The sequence below is a fragment of the Pogoniulus pusillus genome, chromosome 22 (assembly GCF_015220805.1).
Source record: "Pogoniulus pusillus isolate bPogPus1 chromosome 22, bPogPus1.pri, whole genome shotgun sequence".
NCBI lineage: Eukaryota > Metazoa > Chordata > Aves > Piciformes > Lybiidae > Pogoniulus > Pogoniulus pusillus.
The window spans coordinates 6,857,883-6,874,126 of NC_087285.1; the positions used below are offsets into that span (position 1 = coordinate 6,857,883).

The 16,244-nt window shown below is 38.8% G+C and overlaps 1 protein-coding gene across 35 annotated transcripts in view; it reads left to right on the forward strand.

Moving 5' to 3' along the window:
* Positions 1-16,244, forward strand: part of TENM2 (teneurin transmembrane protein 2) — a 1,869,083-nt gene that overhangs the window by 976,050 nt on the left and 876,789 nt on the right. The gene's annotated exons all lie outside the window — the stretch shown is intronic.

Consider the following 16,244-nt stretch of genomic DNA (forward strand, 5'->3'; position numbering starts at 1 on the left):
CTGTGCAGGTTACTGTTCTTCTCTTCCCCCATGATCTCAGCACTGATGACAGTAAGGGAATAAATGAAACAATTTCTCCAGAGTATGTCTAATTATGTTGGATTTTGTGTCCAGGAAAATTAAGATATAATAGTACGTCAGCGGAACTAAACCTGATATGGCAAAGGCAGTTTTGTTAGTATTGATCTTGGACTTGTTTGCAGTGGAACAGGGTGAAGGCAGAAATGGAATGAGTAAGTCCAGATCAGCACTGCTTAGTACTTTGTATTTATTAGAGTGGTAAACCACTGGAGTTGTAATTACTGGTCTGCATTACAAATGACATCATTTTTACTCCCTGCATCTTGCACATATCAGTGAGTGGCCTGGGAAATTATTAATTTTTAATATGCTTGTTAGCATAGCTCTCTGGATCCTCAGCTTATATTCATGGTGATAGCAGTGAGACTGTGCACTTAGTAATCATATTTGTTGGTGTATTTACGAGGTAAATTCCGTTCTCCTGATGACTCAGTGGATATCTTTGAGAATATATCTGTCTTTCACTCTTTTTTGTCCCTTTTCCCCTTCCTTGCTTCCCATAATTCTAAGTTCCAAATTTATTCCTAACCAGCCTGGTACTCCCAGGTAACTAGAAGTCGGTGAGATTGTGTCCTTCATGCACTGATAACTTCTATTTTAAAAGCATTTATGTAAAACTGGGAGAGATAAATTTAAGAACCGAGAACCCAGCATGTTGCATCAAAAACAGGAAAGTAACTGACAGCTTTAGAAGCTGTCTAAATTTAGACCTCTGAAAACTGTGACATAATATTTTACTATTCCCCTCCTCCATGGCAACCCAGTATTAAAGTGCTTAAACTTGCCAGTCCCACCTACCAGACAGTTCTTGCCTCTAGCAGGCTTCCTGCTGACAGAGTCCTCTGGCACACATGTTTTTGAACCCCACTGCCTTGGTTTTTTTTTTGTTTTTAAAAAGAAAATCATCAGGTATTTTGGACAGCAGCACTGGCTAGTTTCTCCATGGATTTGTGTATTTTCCTCCCCCTGCTCTACTGCTGTAGAACAAATAGAGCATTTATTTGTAGGAAAACTACTACGTCACTCGTCATACCAGTTACCTTTTAGTATAAGAATGAAATCATGTGGTTGTGTTCTGTGGATCTAAAGAATATAGGATGCTTACTAAAAGAGCACTCTTGTGATGAAGTAGCAGAAACTGTCACTCTAGCATGATATTTGGTGGTATTTCTTTAACTGTTACTTAAGGACAAATGTAGTGTGCTCATGGCTGCAGATGTACAGACCTGACCACTTGTCAGGCTTTTTATTCCTTTTATTTGAGTTGATGTGGGCTGGGACTTTACAGAGGCCCTGTTGTTTTACCACTTCAGAATGCAGGCTGCCTCTAAGTGTCCTGCAGTGTAAGAGCAGTTGACTTCATTGACTTGTAAGAGCTTTGGGACCATGTTTTATTGTGTGTGGGGCATGAGAATAAAGTGGTAGGTTCTTTCTTATAAATGAACAGAGCTCAAATGGGGATAGAAGGGGAATAATGTTTCTAGGAACAAACCTTAAGTAGGGCTTCAACCACAAGTTGAAGTCAGTAGAGGTCACTCCATTCATTTCACTTTCTCAGGTTTTTTCCATATAGTTTGGTGAAGAATTACTTAGGAAAGAATAAAAGCCAATGTGCTAAAAAATTAAAGGGTAATTTCTGATAAGTTAATTAGGCAAAGCTACTCCATAAAAAATATTTTTAGGTCTCCTTCAAAATTCAGAACATAAAATAATTGTAGAAACCTTCTTAAAAGTCTGTGTAATGCTAGCTGTTGTCTATCCAAGGCCAAATGCCTGCGATTTTACTAAGTTATGAAGCATGCTGAATTGTTTTCTTGGTTGTTTTTTTGTTTTCTGAGGTATAGAGAAGTCAGATTGTTTGCCTCTTATAGTATACTCTTAGAATCATAGAGTGGCCTATGTTGGAGGAGGCCTCACAGATCATCTCCTTCAACCTTCCTACTGTGGGCAGGGGTGCCTCTCAGTCAGACTCAGCTGCAGGGTGTTATCCAACCTGGCCTTGAACACCCCCAGGAAGGAGGCATCCACAACCATCTCAGGTATCTCACCACCTTTGTGCTGAAGAACTTCTTCCTGAGATTCAGTCTAAACCTAATGTCCCTCAGCTTCGGACCATTTGTCTTGTCCTGTGCTAGACACCCTTATGAAAAGTCCCTCTCCAGCCTTCCTGTAGGATCCCTTTAGGCATTGGAAGGCAGTTCTAAGGTGCCTCTGGTGTCCTCTCTAGGCTGAACAATGCCAGCTCCCACAGCCTATCCTCACAGCAGAGAAGTTCCAGATCTTGGATCGTTGTGGCCCTCCTCTGGACTCCCTTCCATAGCCCTGTGTCCTCCTTGTGATGGGAGCACCAGAATTTGAAATGGTAACAATGAAAAACAAAAATTCAGCCATTGCTTAAGGTACTGGAAAATTTGTTAGTATTTTCAAGTCTATCATGATGAAATAAAAATGATCTCAAAATATGTCTTTGTCTTGATGGGAGCACATTTTTCAGTGAAAATGTGTTGATGTTTTCTGACAGGCTTTATTCAGGAGAGCAATTAAAACAGTGATCTATTGCTTTCATTGTTATTCATAGAGAATTTCTAATAGTTCAATAATGCTCTACAAAGTTATTCCTGTGCAATCTGTAGGAATCTGGCAAGCAGTGTTCCTCCAGGTACAGCACTCTATAGGCAGGTTGTCAGCTGGTGAAAAATAACAAGTTGACAACAGTTTGAAAAAGGATACCAAGCTAATGGAGCAGTGGCAAAAAACTCTTGTTGTTAAAAGCATGATATATGAGAGAAGGGAAGAATGGGCAGAACAGTGTAACATGAAAAATGAATGGGCATTTCATTAGCAAGGACTTCCCTCTTGTTTTCAAGCACGTCGCTGCTTGCAAAGTCCTGTGTGAACGCTGAAAAGTGGTTTGTTGGCAGCAGACAGCAATGTCAGACGCTTACACCTTTGCTTAGCAAGAAATTGGTATTGATGTGTCTTTGGTAAATTTTCCAATTGCAGAGCCACACTAAATAAAATGTCATTTTCTGAATAAATTAGGACTTCATGCTATCATCTGAATTACTAATGTCATCCTGTGGAAGAGAATGTTTATGCTTCTCCCGAGGCAGACTCTTCAATTTTGCTTACACCTGTGGCTTAATATAGGACAGAAGGTCTTCCAAAGACCGATGCTCCCAATGGAACACTATAGATTTTCAAGAAAAGGCTTGAAAATTATTCCACTGTTCCTAGGTAAACCTCCAGGCCTTGTAGTTTTTAATTTGAACAGGCTGTTTGACGTGCAGGTATCAGCTACTGCTGGGAGCAGCTTTTGTTTTATAGCTGATACTCTTCACCTTGTAACCTCACACAAGACAATTAAAATTGGTTCCATTTTATTTGTTTAGTTTGTGTAACTGCTCTGTGTTTCACAGCTGGTTTGATGTAGAGTTATCTATTCCCTGTGTTGCTAGAATGAAGTTCAGTATTCCTCAGTGATCAATGGAATGTAGAAGCATTAGAATGAATGATTTCGTTAAAGAGCTTTTTAAGGGTTCAAGATGTATTCTTCTGTTGACTAATTGTCTCTCCCAAGTTAATGTTTATCTCTCTATTTTAGTTATCTGTCTGCACATTTTTTTCACACATAATACTAAATGAAGGCATAGTGAGTACATGGTGTAAAGACACAGCTCAATCTATAGTTGGCATGTCACTAAGGATGTTAAAGAGCAGTAGTAGATACTATATTAGTTTTTGGGTTTGAGGCTCAGGGGTGACCTTATGGCTGTCTGCAACTACCTGAGGGGTGGTTGTGGCCAGGAGGAGGTTGCTCTCTTCTCTCAGGTGGCCAGCACCAGAACGAGAGGACACAGCCTCAGGCTGCGACAGGGGAGATGTAGGCTTGAGGTGAGGAGGAAGTTCTTCCCTGAGAGAGTCATTGGACACTGGAATGGGCTGCCCGGGGAGGTGGTGGAGTCGCCGTCCCTGGGGCAGTTCAAGGCAGGACTGGACGTGGCACTTGGTGCCATGGTCTAGCCTTGAGCTCTGTGGTAAAGGGTTGGACTTGATCTATGAGGTCTCTTCCAACCCTGATGATACTGTGATACTGTGAAATCCACCACTCCTTCAGGATAAATAAGATATGAGCAATCCTTTTTCTGTGGGATATTTGTGGCTCACAACTGTAGGAAGTGTACAAGGGGCAGCAGACTCCTCTGCTGAGCATTTTCTAACTTGCAGGCTCCACACTGCTGGAGTATACAAGGTGCATTCTGCCTCTTCAGTGGGAGCTATTGGTAATCCACCTAGCTTGAGGGCCATGCTCCTGTTTTCTGTTGACACCATTTCTTCACCTTACATTCAAACTAGTAAACATAGTTGTCTTCAAATTGCAGCTGGTTATATTCCAGTGATATGACTTCCAATGTAGACTCTTGCAGTGCTGAAAATGGCATTCTGATCTGCCTGGACATCTTCAGTAAGGCTGATGGATGACACTTACGTGCAGCCAACACAGAAGCATATTGTGAGATGTGTGTGAGCATTACCTAAATGTTCGTGCAGTTTCTGAGCACAGATTTGAGAAACCTTCACACTTTGCATAGAAAACGCAAATTAGAAATCCTTTTCTTCCCCTGATGGACACTTCATGAACTCTTTAATTCTTAATTTCAGATTAACATCATTAAAAATCTGAAAGACAGTTATCTAAGTGCCATTAAGAGTGGATATTCCTCTATCCCTAATAATGGATAGGGGGTCCTTACTCTCTGTTCATGTCAAAAAATATATAAAATGCAAAACTCTGAGAAGTGAAAGACTTTAGTATAATCTAGAAAATACCTTATTTAAAGGTTTAACCTAAAAGGAAAACATTAGAGAATTAGAACAATTCCACTGGAATTAACATAGCCACTTCTTTACAAGCCAAAATACTTTCATACTAATTTTGCTGAGGAGAAATGTGGGAGTAATAATTTCATTTTTATCCAGGAACTGATAAAAACCCCAAACCAACCAAACTAACAAAACAAATCAACTTTCTATGGAACCTGGAAAAAGTCTTATTGCACAGCTCTCAGGTCATCAGAAGTCTTGGCCTTTCAGATGAACTTGTTGCAATACAGTGGAGCTGGACAGGCAGTCACTCTGAAAACAGGTTGGATTTCATAGCTCTCAGAGTTAGTGCTTACAGACGAGCGTAAATCCTGTTTATCCTCTCAGGTGATGGGCTAGATCAAGCAGATTGTATATAGAGATCTCTTCTGAGTCCTGCGTTTGACTCTGTGGCAAAAAAAAAATTGCCTCCTTTGAAAGATTCCTGATAATTGTAGAAGTTACAGAACAAAGCAAAATGAAGTGCTTAGGAAAACACTTAAGAATGAGAGAATGGATGAAATTAAGCTCAGTCATATACATCTTCACAGTGAGTTCCTTGTGTGTTTTGAATTGTTGTTTACTCAGATATATTCAATTAAAACTTTGATGTTGCTGCTGTCTTTTGCTGGCAAAGTTTTGTCAGGAGTTATCAGATGGTTTGTTTGGCTTTTTTAACGTGGAGATACTGTCAAGACAGTCTCGAAGAGATGTTGTTTTGCAGTCGGGTTGTGAAAGAATGAGCATTTGTAAGCTTATGTATCCCAAGAAATCCAGCTGCTGCCTCAAGTCTGTGGACAACTCTGGTACCTTAATTTGAAGTGTCAGCACTGGATGCAGTATCAACTGTACCACTGCTTTGTTGAGAATATTTCTGAGTGATTTGAACTCCGGGTCAAAGGTGTCTGTGCTTAGCATTGTTAGGAAAAGAGGCTATACTGGGTAAAATGCAGTTCAACATTCAGATTGCTTTGGTTTGATTCCTGCTTCTGTTATTGGGCACATCATCCAAATTCACACATCCTCAGACAGGAATATTGACAGTGGTGTTCTGTGACCTCCACTTGTACGTAGAGAGATAGTCATAGAATCACAGAGTTATGGAATTATTTTGGTTGGAAGGAACCTTTAAGATGATGTGGTCCAACCATTAACCCAGCACTACTGAGTCACAACTAAACTGTGTCCCTCAACACCACATCTCCAAGACTTTGAAACCTCACCAAGGATGAGGACTGTACTACTGACCTGGGCAGTCTGGTCCAATAGCCTCTCTCCATCTTACAAGTCTCAGGGGTGACAAGGTCTGTGATGAGGGCCATCTTAAGAGAGGAGACATGAGGAGCCAGGGGAAGTCATCCTGCTGTGCCATGGGAGGACATGGGCATGTCTCTCATGGAGTCCTGGTGGAAAACAGCATGAAATTAGGTCAGGAGAGGTTTAGTTTGGTTGAGAGGAACAATTTATTTTCTGCCTGAGTGGTCAGGCATTAGAACAGGCTACCCAGGGAGATGGACTCACCATCCCTGGATGCGTTCAACAAATGTGTGGACATAGCATTTGGGAATGTGGTTTGGTGGCCATGGTGGTACTGGATTGACAGTTGGACTCGATGATCTTGAAAGTCTTTTCCAACCCAAACAGTTCTATTCATAATGAGCTTTGAGCTGTAGAGCTGGAAAATGCTGTTCAAGAAGAGAATAATGTTCAAATATTGACAGATTTGATACACTGAATGGTTGGATACTGATAACGACACCAAATCAGAGTGCAAATAACATTTGTATCAATATTCAGCTTTGTGTAACGATGCATTAAGAAATCTAGCTAATTTGTAAGTTTACCATGTGTTTCTTTTAGGAAGATTTTGCCTAAGTGGAATGTTTATCTAATTGCAACTTTTTTTAGTCGCATTTGGGGCTAACATAAATATCGGGGCGGGGGGGGGTGGGGGTGGAGAAAGAATTAAAATATTATGTGCTGAACTTCCCATTCATGTCATTTTAAGAGCTTAAAAATTTATCTCCAAGAACCAGCATAAATCAGAAAAGACAAATTTTTGAGAGGAATCATTTCCCCAATGTTTTCAGATTAAGTTCTGAAAGCTTAGATATGCAGATGAGCTGTTAAGTCTGAGAAAAAATTATTTTGGAGAAAGGATCACTACTTCTTGTTGTTATAAATCACAGAGTAAGTTTTTCATCCTGACACAGTGTGTAGTGATGTAGCTAAGCTGCAAAAAAAAAGCCAATACTGTTTTTGTGAGTGCCCACTGATTTGCTTTTATGTGAGGACTTTTTCTTTAGTTTCCCTCATTTAGTTTCTGCAAACATTTGAATTTCAAAATAAAAATGAAAGAAAAGAAGTGATATTTCACCATCAAAATTATGGCTATTCAAGAGCTGTTTGAAGTATTTCATTTCTTGAAGGGTTTTGAATAAGCATCTTTCTCTAGACCTTTAATCTTGCAAATTAGACCGTGAAAAGCTGCTAAGGAATTTGAGTCATCTGATTGGGTTATTCCATTGGGCTGAAAATATCAGTGTTACATTCATGGTCCAACAGAAAAATGTTTCTTGTTGCCATCAAAACAAAGGCTTCCTTTAAAACTGCCCTGAGGAAGGAACAGCTTTTTTTACCTTTGTCATTGTTTGCTTTTTACCAGAGCCAGGTCTGATTTTGGTCTGGCACCAAATCTTTGGTCTCAGAGCCAACATAGGAACGAATGACATTTGCTGAAATATTGTAAAAATCTATTCTTTCCCCAACTGCAATGTCATTTACACCCTGGGTTTTTTGACTAGGAATTGCTGGAAGTCTTCATAAGTCTCTAAATTATACAATCAGTAACGTCCAATTCTACACATTTTGTTTTCTTTCACATTTCTTCGATTTGTAGCAGTTCAACCCTGAGGACTTTTGATTATAAGCTCTTCTGACTACAACTTATAAGCTTAATAGCCACCACACTGTATTTATGATCCTGTATCACACTTCAGGGAAAGCTTCTGTAGCTTGCTTGCTGGCTTTGTTTGCAGTAGTCAAAGCCCCGGAGACGTCAGCACTTAGCTGTGCTTTGAAATTGCTGAAGTGTGTTGTTCCACCAGATTGGGTGGCCTACACAGCAAGTCTATAACAAATGGCTCTGGGATTTTTTGTGGGGAAGTAACCACACATGCCTCGTGTTAAGGTTGCCTTCTGACTATTAGGCAGTAATTTCTGAAGAAAGGAGCCTGCTGTTCTCTCACTTCTGAGATGAAACATGAGTGTAACCTGGAATGAACCCATGTCTTATGTTTTTATTCATTGTTTGTTGACCCTGTGGTCAAGCCTCTGTCACTATGATTAATCATTCAGACTCCAGTTGTCCAAAAGACAATTCAAGCCTTTTCTATAAGAGAAAAAAAGGGGTGGAAGGAAATAAAACCAAGTATTAATGAAACAAAATGGGTTAATCTTTGACATGATAATTTATACCTGGGCTAGCAAACCAACAGGAGTGTTCTTATATGTGAATGATTAATGGCTGCTGTGGTTGCATCTCTGACAAGTGATTAATAAAGTTTATGATTGAAAAAAAATACTCTTTATTTTTCTTTTCCTTAAGTGTGCAAATCTTGGAACTCCACTTCTGTCTGCAGAGTGATTCAATTACAATGCAGACTTGTTTATTATTCAGATGTCACTCACCATTACTCATGCAATCGTCTTCAAAATGGAGTTCATTTTATCTGTTAAGTACTAAAGAGCTGGCAAATCTAGCACGTCCTCAAAAGACTCCCTAACCTGTTGAGGAAAAATTGTTTGACTTGCAGCTCTCTTTTCACATGCACAAAACTTATCATCATTTAATTTATTACATATAATAATAGTATTGTGAGACTGTACAAATGAGTTACCAGATGCAAATTCAAGTTGTGAAGTTGATCTTTACTTCATAGAGCAGTAACTTGCGTTAAATATCAAACCTACCCAGATATGGCTGTGGCTTGTGGAGCTTTGTTGTCTAGAAATAGTTACAAAAAGTTAGGTAATGAGAATGGATTTCTTTCCTAAAGCAACATGATTTCTGAAGCATGAACTCATTTATTTTGCAGGGTGAGGTGAAGGGGGTTGATGCTTTGACCATTCAAGTATTATTTGATCTTGCTTGATGATAATCCTAATAAGATAGGGAAAAAAGGTTCAGAAATTCAAGCCTTTACTTTGTATGTTAAAAACTCCACAAAAATTTACACCATCACTTTTGATTCAGTCTTTATTTATGCCAGAAGCAAATTGCCTTTTTTTTTTTCTGTTTCTTTTCTTTTTTCTTTTTTTTTTTTTTTTAAGTAAGCTACCTTCGAACTGTGAAGTGGTGTTCAACTCTGTATGGGTTTGTGAGTCTCTGGCCTCTTTAAGGTGTATAACCACTGACAGTGATTACTAGAAAAATAAGGACTGAAGAAGACTCCATTTGTTTCCCATTGGTAGTAGCATTGTTTGATTTACAACATTTCTTTAAAAGAGGAGACTGCCAGGAGTATTTCTCTCTAAATAAATAAACAAACATGTGTCACTGTACTTGCAGAGGCCATAGTATTTACATTTAGCTGTTGATATTTTAATTAACAATTTAAGCGCGTTGTTTGCCCCCGAGTTCAATGGGAAAAACTCTACAAATAAACAGCCGTTCCCTCTTGGACAATCACTCTGTAAATGAGCTTGCTTTGTCAATAAAGCGCATGCCTATCAGCCCCTCCAAGGCAGCAGGGGGCAAGGATGTTCATTTACTTAAGCAGTAGGTTATACTATTAGTGTGTGTGATTGCTGTTAATTAGGGTGTGTGGAGATCTCTGTGCTGCACAATTTGTAATATAAAACCTTGAAGCATTTAGACTATTAATGGAGTCAATAAATGGTTCTATTAGGAGACTTTATTTTTGACTTATTACTTCCTCTCTGTTTTGCTATTATTTGTTATAATAACAATGCAGAAGTCAAAATCTAACCAAGGGCTGTACAGAAACAGTAAAGCAGAGTTTTTGCCTTGAAGAGGCTGCAGGAAAAGAGACTCTGTGATCTTATAAGATCTTTGTCCTATAAATTTGAAACAGGATTGCACGTGTAGTCCAGCTATCAATTACAATTTCTATTTGATATCCAGTTAACGTTTAAATATGGTTTTTGTATCCCTTTGACTTGAGATAATTTAAGCCTTTCCTTAATGTTGATAATCCATCATAGAGGGTCTCACTCATGCTTTCTTGTAAACAAGATTATGTGAGTATACATTTGAAAGACCAGACTGTATGAATATGCATTTCTAATTTAAATTTTAAACCCAAATGTGTATGGCAAATCTTGAATTAATAATGGCTGGGATGTGCTATTAATTGTGTAGAACTTCTCCGACTTCAGTAGCAGGGTCAATTCAAACTCATCACAGTTAAGTGTATCTTTCAAAGGTATGTTTCTGTTTACATGGAAAATATTGTTTGAAGCTAAATGTTCTACCAAGATAAATAGTAGAGTTTTATCTGAAAATGTATCTGTTCCTCAAAAACAGTCATAGCACCAGAATGTTCACGTTCTAATCATGGTACCACATTGTAAGATCCTCCATATAGATTACTGTTTTGTCTGTCGGAGCATCACCGAGAAGGGAAGCAAGGCAGTATTTATACTACCAGAAAGGGAAACACTTTGCTGAGTTTGTGGTGGTCAGAATGTCTAAGTTGGATAGAGAAGAGAAGACTCTTGGAGAGAGGGCACCTTAAAGCCCTGTTCCAATACCTGAAAGGATTGTATGGGCAGCCTAGAGAGAGACTTGCCATAAGAGCACCTAGCAACAGGGCAAAATTCCGTTCTCATTTGGGCTGAAATGAAATAATGGAAATTGGTGTGAAACATCAAAGGCCAGAGTGGACGGAATTCAACAGAAGGGGATTTCAATTAGCATTATATGATGTTTTTAGTAGGTTGTGGTTGGTTGGTTGTTTTTTTTTTTTGGGGGGGGGGGCTGGACTTAAACTTGTATCAGGGTTTCTGAAGTGTTACAAATGCATTGTGAACAAAAAAAAAAATGCAGTAATGTTTTTGTCACTTTCCTGAATGCAAGAAGTAACAACAGTTTGGGAAATGCTGTTTCATTCTGTGGAAAAATTCTTTCATTTTTTAACAACTCACATTTTACCAGATTGCCAACAGTAAAACCAGAGAAACAAGGAAAAAAAAAACAAACTGGTTTGGAGATATATATATATATATACATATATATATATATAAAATTTGAATAAGAGTATTGCAAGAATGCAAACCCCTACCCCTAAAGGAAAAAAAAAGACACTCAAAATGCAGACTTTTGTGATGTAAAAGTAGATTACCAGGTGGTTGACTCAGGGAAATGCCAGGGCTTCTTGCATGCTTAAGGTGGTATACAGGGGAGAAAAGAGTGTTGCTATTTATAGCAGCCATCTTCTGGTTGCTGCGTTGAGAGACTGGTGTCCTTTATGGCGCAGTGCATCTTGTGTCAGGGTGGTTGTAAGAAGTGACAATGAACCGAGTTCCTAGAAGTTGCTAGGCATCAGTCTTAGCAGAGCTTTTTTGAAATTTTCATCCAGTGCCAGGCGCAGCAGCAGATGTGTTTGTAAAGGAAGTTTTCCAACCATCAACAGCTTTGATGAGCTTGTCCTTCAGCTGAGCTGATGGAAAAAAAATGCTGGGGAGATCTTCAAAGCCATATTGTTGGAGTCAGAAGATAAAAAGGGGCTTCTGAACTCAGGAAGTATGGCTGAATTTCAGAAGACAACCAAGAGCAGTGAAAATTCCCATAATCAAAATTAAAACTGACTCCACTGGACATTGTGTTGAGACTCGGTGCTCAGGATTTGACCAAAGACTATAGAAATGCTGTAAGCCATCAGTACACATGAAGGACACTGATCATTTTATTTCAACAAAACCTAAGCAATGTTTTTCAAGATCCATGTTCTGAAACAGTAGCTGTTCACCTTTTGATAGATCCTTTCAAATCATAGAGTTAAATTACTGAAAACATAACATCAAATTGAACTCGGTTGCTGGAGAAATGCAGTGTGGCAAAGTGTAGGTAGTTCCTGGAAATACTTTTCAGTATACATATTTTGCCTGTTTCTTTTGTCTTGAGTTCCATAAACAGATGCTGCAATATTGAGTCACAATGATCTGCTACAAGGCTTAGATTATGCATTGTAGCTAGTCCAGCTGTATCTGTGCACACATGGGTATAGCACTGATCATAATCTCTTAAGAAGAGATGGGTTTGTGCTTTCTAGGATGAGTGGAGAAGTTATTTTTGCATAGATCAGTGAGGATCTTTGTAACTGCCATAAGGCTTTCTCTGCTTTACGCAGAAGATGCAGGGAGTGTTCTGACAACATAAGAAAAGAATAGATTATTGGAAACTGTTGTAGCGTGCCTTCAAAGAACAAATTTCTCAGTGCATTTGCTTTGTAAAGAAATCTGAACACAGGGAAAATTACACAGAGACTGAAGAAATTTTCCACAAAAGTCTACTGTAGACTTACCTGTTAGAACAAATACAGATTGCTCAATTAGAGTGGTAAGCGAAATGGTACTTTGCATTTGTCAGGATATTTTTGACAGTTAAAAATCACAAACTTCATAGAAAAAACAGCTGCTCTAACTTTGAAATGAGAATGATACTAGTATTGTCCTTTTTTTGGTGTAGCTTGTCAGTGGGGATCCATGCTGAATGAGCAGCAGTTCAATTGAAACGGATGCTTGTTGAAATCCACCAGAGTGCCCAGGCTGTGAAATTCCATTCCCAATACTTGACGGAACTACTAAGTGGATGAGAAATATCCATTGTCTACTTAAGTATTTTCAGTACAGCAGTGCAACTTTATTACAAATGTTTGTACTAAACATAAATGGTTTGAACTTTGACAATGTATTAGCAGCTGATAATTTTCTCTCTGAAAAACTGCCATCTGTATGCAAATCTAAGGGAAATGAGAACACTTGCTGTGTTGGTGCTTAGTTCATGCATTTTCCAAGGAAGTGTGCTGTAGATGGGGGTAGCTTTCAAGACCAAATGCTGTGTAGCTAAGTTTTCAATCACTTGTCTGACAAAACAGTTTCAGAACTACAATCTTGAAGCAAGTCCTCACAAAATGAATGTATGTTCTTCATCTGAAATGATCTTAACATGTCTTTCTAACACAAGAAAATACCTACTTGACAACTGACCTACTGCATATTTATTTTCACATGAAAACTTATTTCCCTCTTTTTTTAACCTTTCCCTTTTTTTGCTGACTTCCCATCTGTTGGGTAATCTGTACTGGCTTTGTTTCTTGGAAGTCAGAAGATATACAGACATAGAACTGCAGACCAGGAGAGTAAGACTGGACTTGAAGGTTGTTGGAGTTGACATAGCTGATAGACAGATGAGTATATGAGGAGATGGATTTGGCTGAATACTCTTGTGAAACTTCTAAGGATGAAATCAGTCTTTCACTGGGAAAGTGGTAACTTTAAGGTAATAACTCAGAAAGGGCAAACAGTTTTTGAGTAATTAAACAGAAGAAAACAGAATGGTTCTGTTCTGTCATGATTCGGAAGCTGAGACAACCTCAGTTTTCAAGTGGCTGCTTTGTGAGTTTTGAGCTCTTTAAGAGTCTTATTCTTTATTTCATATCCAAGTTGTTGCAGGTACAGCTGAGATAGAGGAGCAAACTATGTTCTTAGAAGTGCTGATCATACCAACTTCATTGAGAATAAAACCAGAAAGAAAAATTTTGGATTCTGCTGTATTGCTCAAATCCTGCTTCATAGTACAGACTCCTTTGTGTCTCCTGTAAACACTTGTAATGCTGAAGTTTCTTCTAGGTACATCCATGACTTAGGTTTTTGAGCCATTTTCCCTTTACTATTGTATGCTATCAAAGCAGATGAAGTTACCATTGTGTTATCTGAAACATATCATTTTGTGACACAAATGAAGCCCTGATATCCATCAGCATTCATTTCTTCTTAGGTCCCTGGTGATTCAGAGGCATACCAAATATTTGTGATGTTTGATTAGCCCTTAAGTCAGCAAGCTACCTTTGGTCATCATCCAATCTTAGAAGAATTTTGGAATCCTGTGCTTTATATTCTTGTACTTTGTAAGCAATGGCCTTTGGGTGCAATGGAAGGAGTCACACTGGTGATGAGTGCTGCGCTGTAACAGCAGCCCCCTTGTCTGTTCTAATGCACTCAGTGGATTTAAACCCCTGTATTTCAGTTCTCTTAAAAGCACTTAGTCTTGGCATCACCAAGCAGAAAAGGATTAAAAGGTGTACAACCTGTAATTCTCAGGTGATTTTGACAAATTTTTGCCTAGAGGAAGTAATGGATAGTTCAGAATTGTCAGGACTATCATACTAGGGAGAAGTCAGTTCTGGGGAAAGGGTTTCTTAAAAGCACGAAGCAACTTATATATGGAGATTGATTTGTAGAGCTCGCAGGCCTGCTTTACTTCAGCTCCACTGAACTATCTCCAAGTATGACACTTTACTGTTCCTGACAGAGAAGTGAGTGCTGATGGAAATGTAAATATATTGGAAGAGCTAGAAGTTGTAACAATTAGTTTGACAGAGTAGGCTTTAGAGGTGGAAGTGTCTTCTGCGTTCAGACATGCTGCAAAGGGGGAATGCTCCAGAATTGCTATTGTCCTGACACCTCTCTCATTTCACTAAAACATGCAGATGGGAAGAAGTAGGTGAGACTTACTGTCAGCATCTTAAAGTGCAGTTTATAAGGGAGTACCTGATCATGAAAAATATCTATTTAGATTTCAGAAATTGTCTTGGTAATGTTTAGCACCTCTCTAGCTGCACATTGGATGTCATTTGGATTTTTGTTATCCTGATTTCAGTTCTGTGGAACTGTTGAAGTTATAAACAGAGTACAGCCACAAGGTTTAGTTACATTTGTATTCTTAACAAAGAATTATTCTCAACAGGACTTCCTCACAAATGTGTATGTACACCTAAATACTGAGAGCAATAAAATTCTTATGATTACCTCAATTCTTCTTGTGGGCTACTGGTGAAAAATTATGATAAATATGATTTATCATTGGAAATGCTAGTTGGAGAAATCAGGTCTTTTGTTAAACTAGATCTAGTAACAGACCCAGACATCTCCTGTATCACCTGAAAGTTCACTGTGTATCAAAAGAGAAATCATGAAAAACAGGCAGGGATGCCAGGGATGACTGTTACAGAAGTTATCATCTTCTGACTTCGAAGGTTGATTTTATTTTTATCATATTGTGCAGTCTCATCTTTCTGGTCTGTAACATCAGTAAAGAAGCTTCTCTTTTTTTCCTCATTGATCATTCCTGATACATAGTTGAAAACCTTATTCGTGTAAATACTTCTGAAGTGTTCCACACTGGCCTTACTCCATTGTTAGAAAGCTGGCGTGGTGCCTTTGAGTTGGGATCTGAAACTTACTGAGAATGTGCTCCCCTCAGCTTCTTTAATGTACATTGTGAGGGCCCCTTTTTATAGTGTCTAATGAGCTGTCCCAAAATGCACTGAACATTGTCATCAATCACTTGAAGGTGCTCCATATTCACTTTTCCTTCTCCTCCATTCTGACAGTTAAGTCAGAATGTTGGAGTCCAGCAAGAGAAGTGCTCCCTATGCAAGCAGCCTTTTCAATGCAGTGAGAAGGATGCAGGTGGCTTGGCTAAGACACCAGTTAGCAGGTCCTGCTTGTACAAAGCACAGTGCTTCATGGTCACCTAACCCTTAGTGAAGAATTTCAAACAGGCAGAGAGCACAGGATTTAATTTCTCGTGTGCCCAGAAATCCAGCTGATAAAAGGAGGAGTACAGTTTCCTGGGACTCTTGCAGAGATAGTGGATCAATATTACCAGATGCAGGAGAAGATATTTTGATATATAATAGTTGGTCCTCGCACTTGATTTTTTTAATCACTGTATGTTTTGCTGCTGGATGAAGTTATAGCATTTTATGAGCAGGTTTCTTATAGCAGGTAGGAAACAATCACACGGAAAGGAGTTACAGGATGTGACAGTGGCAGCTGTAACACTGTGGCTCTGTTGGCTGATCTCCACTCCACTGGCATGGCACCTTGCATTGTCATTTTACCCAATTACAAGTGAGTTGTTGGTCAGCTGTCATGTTGTATGAGCAGTTTCTGTTTCACATCTTTATAATTTAAACACTTTTGAAGTTGCTAATGCAAATTATTCAGATGGCTGATACTTCAGTTTCATTGAAACCTGGATTAAGTTAATT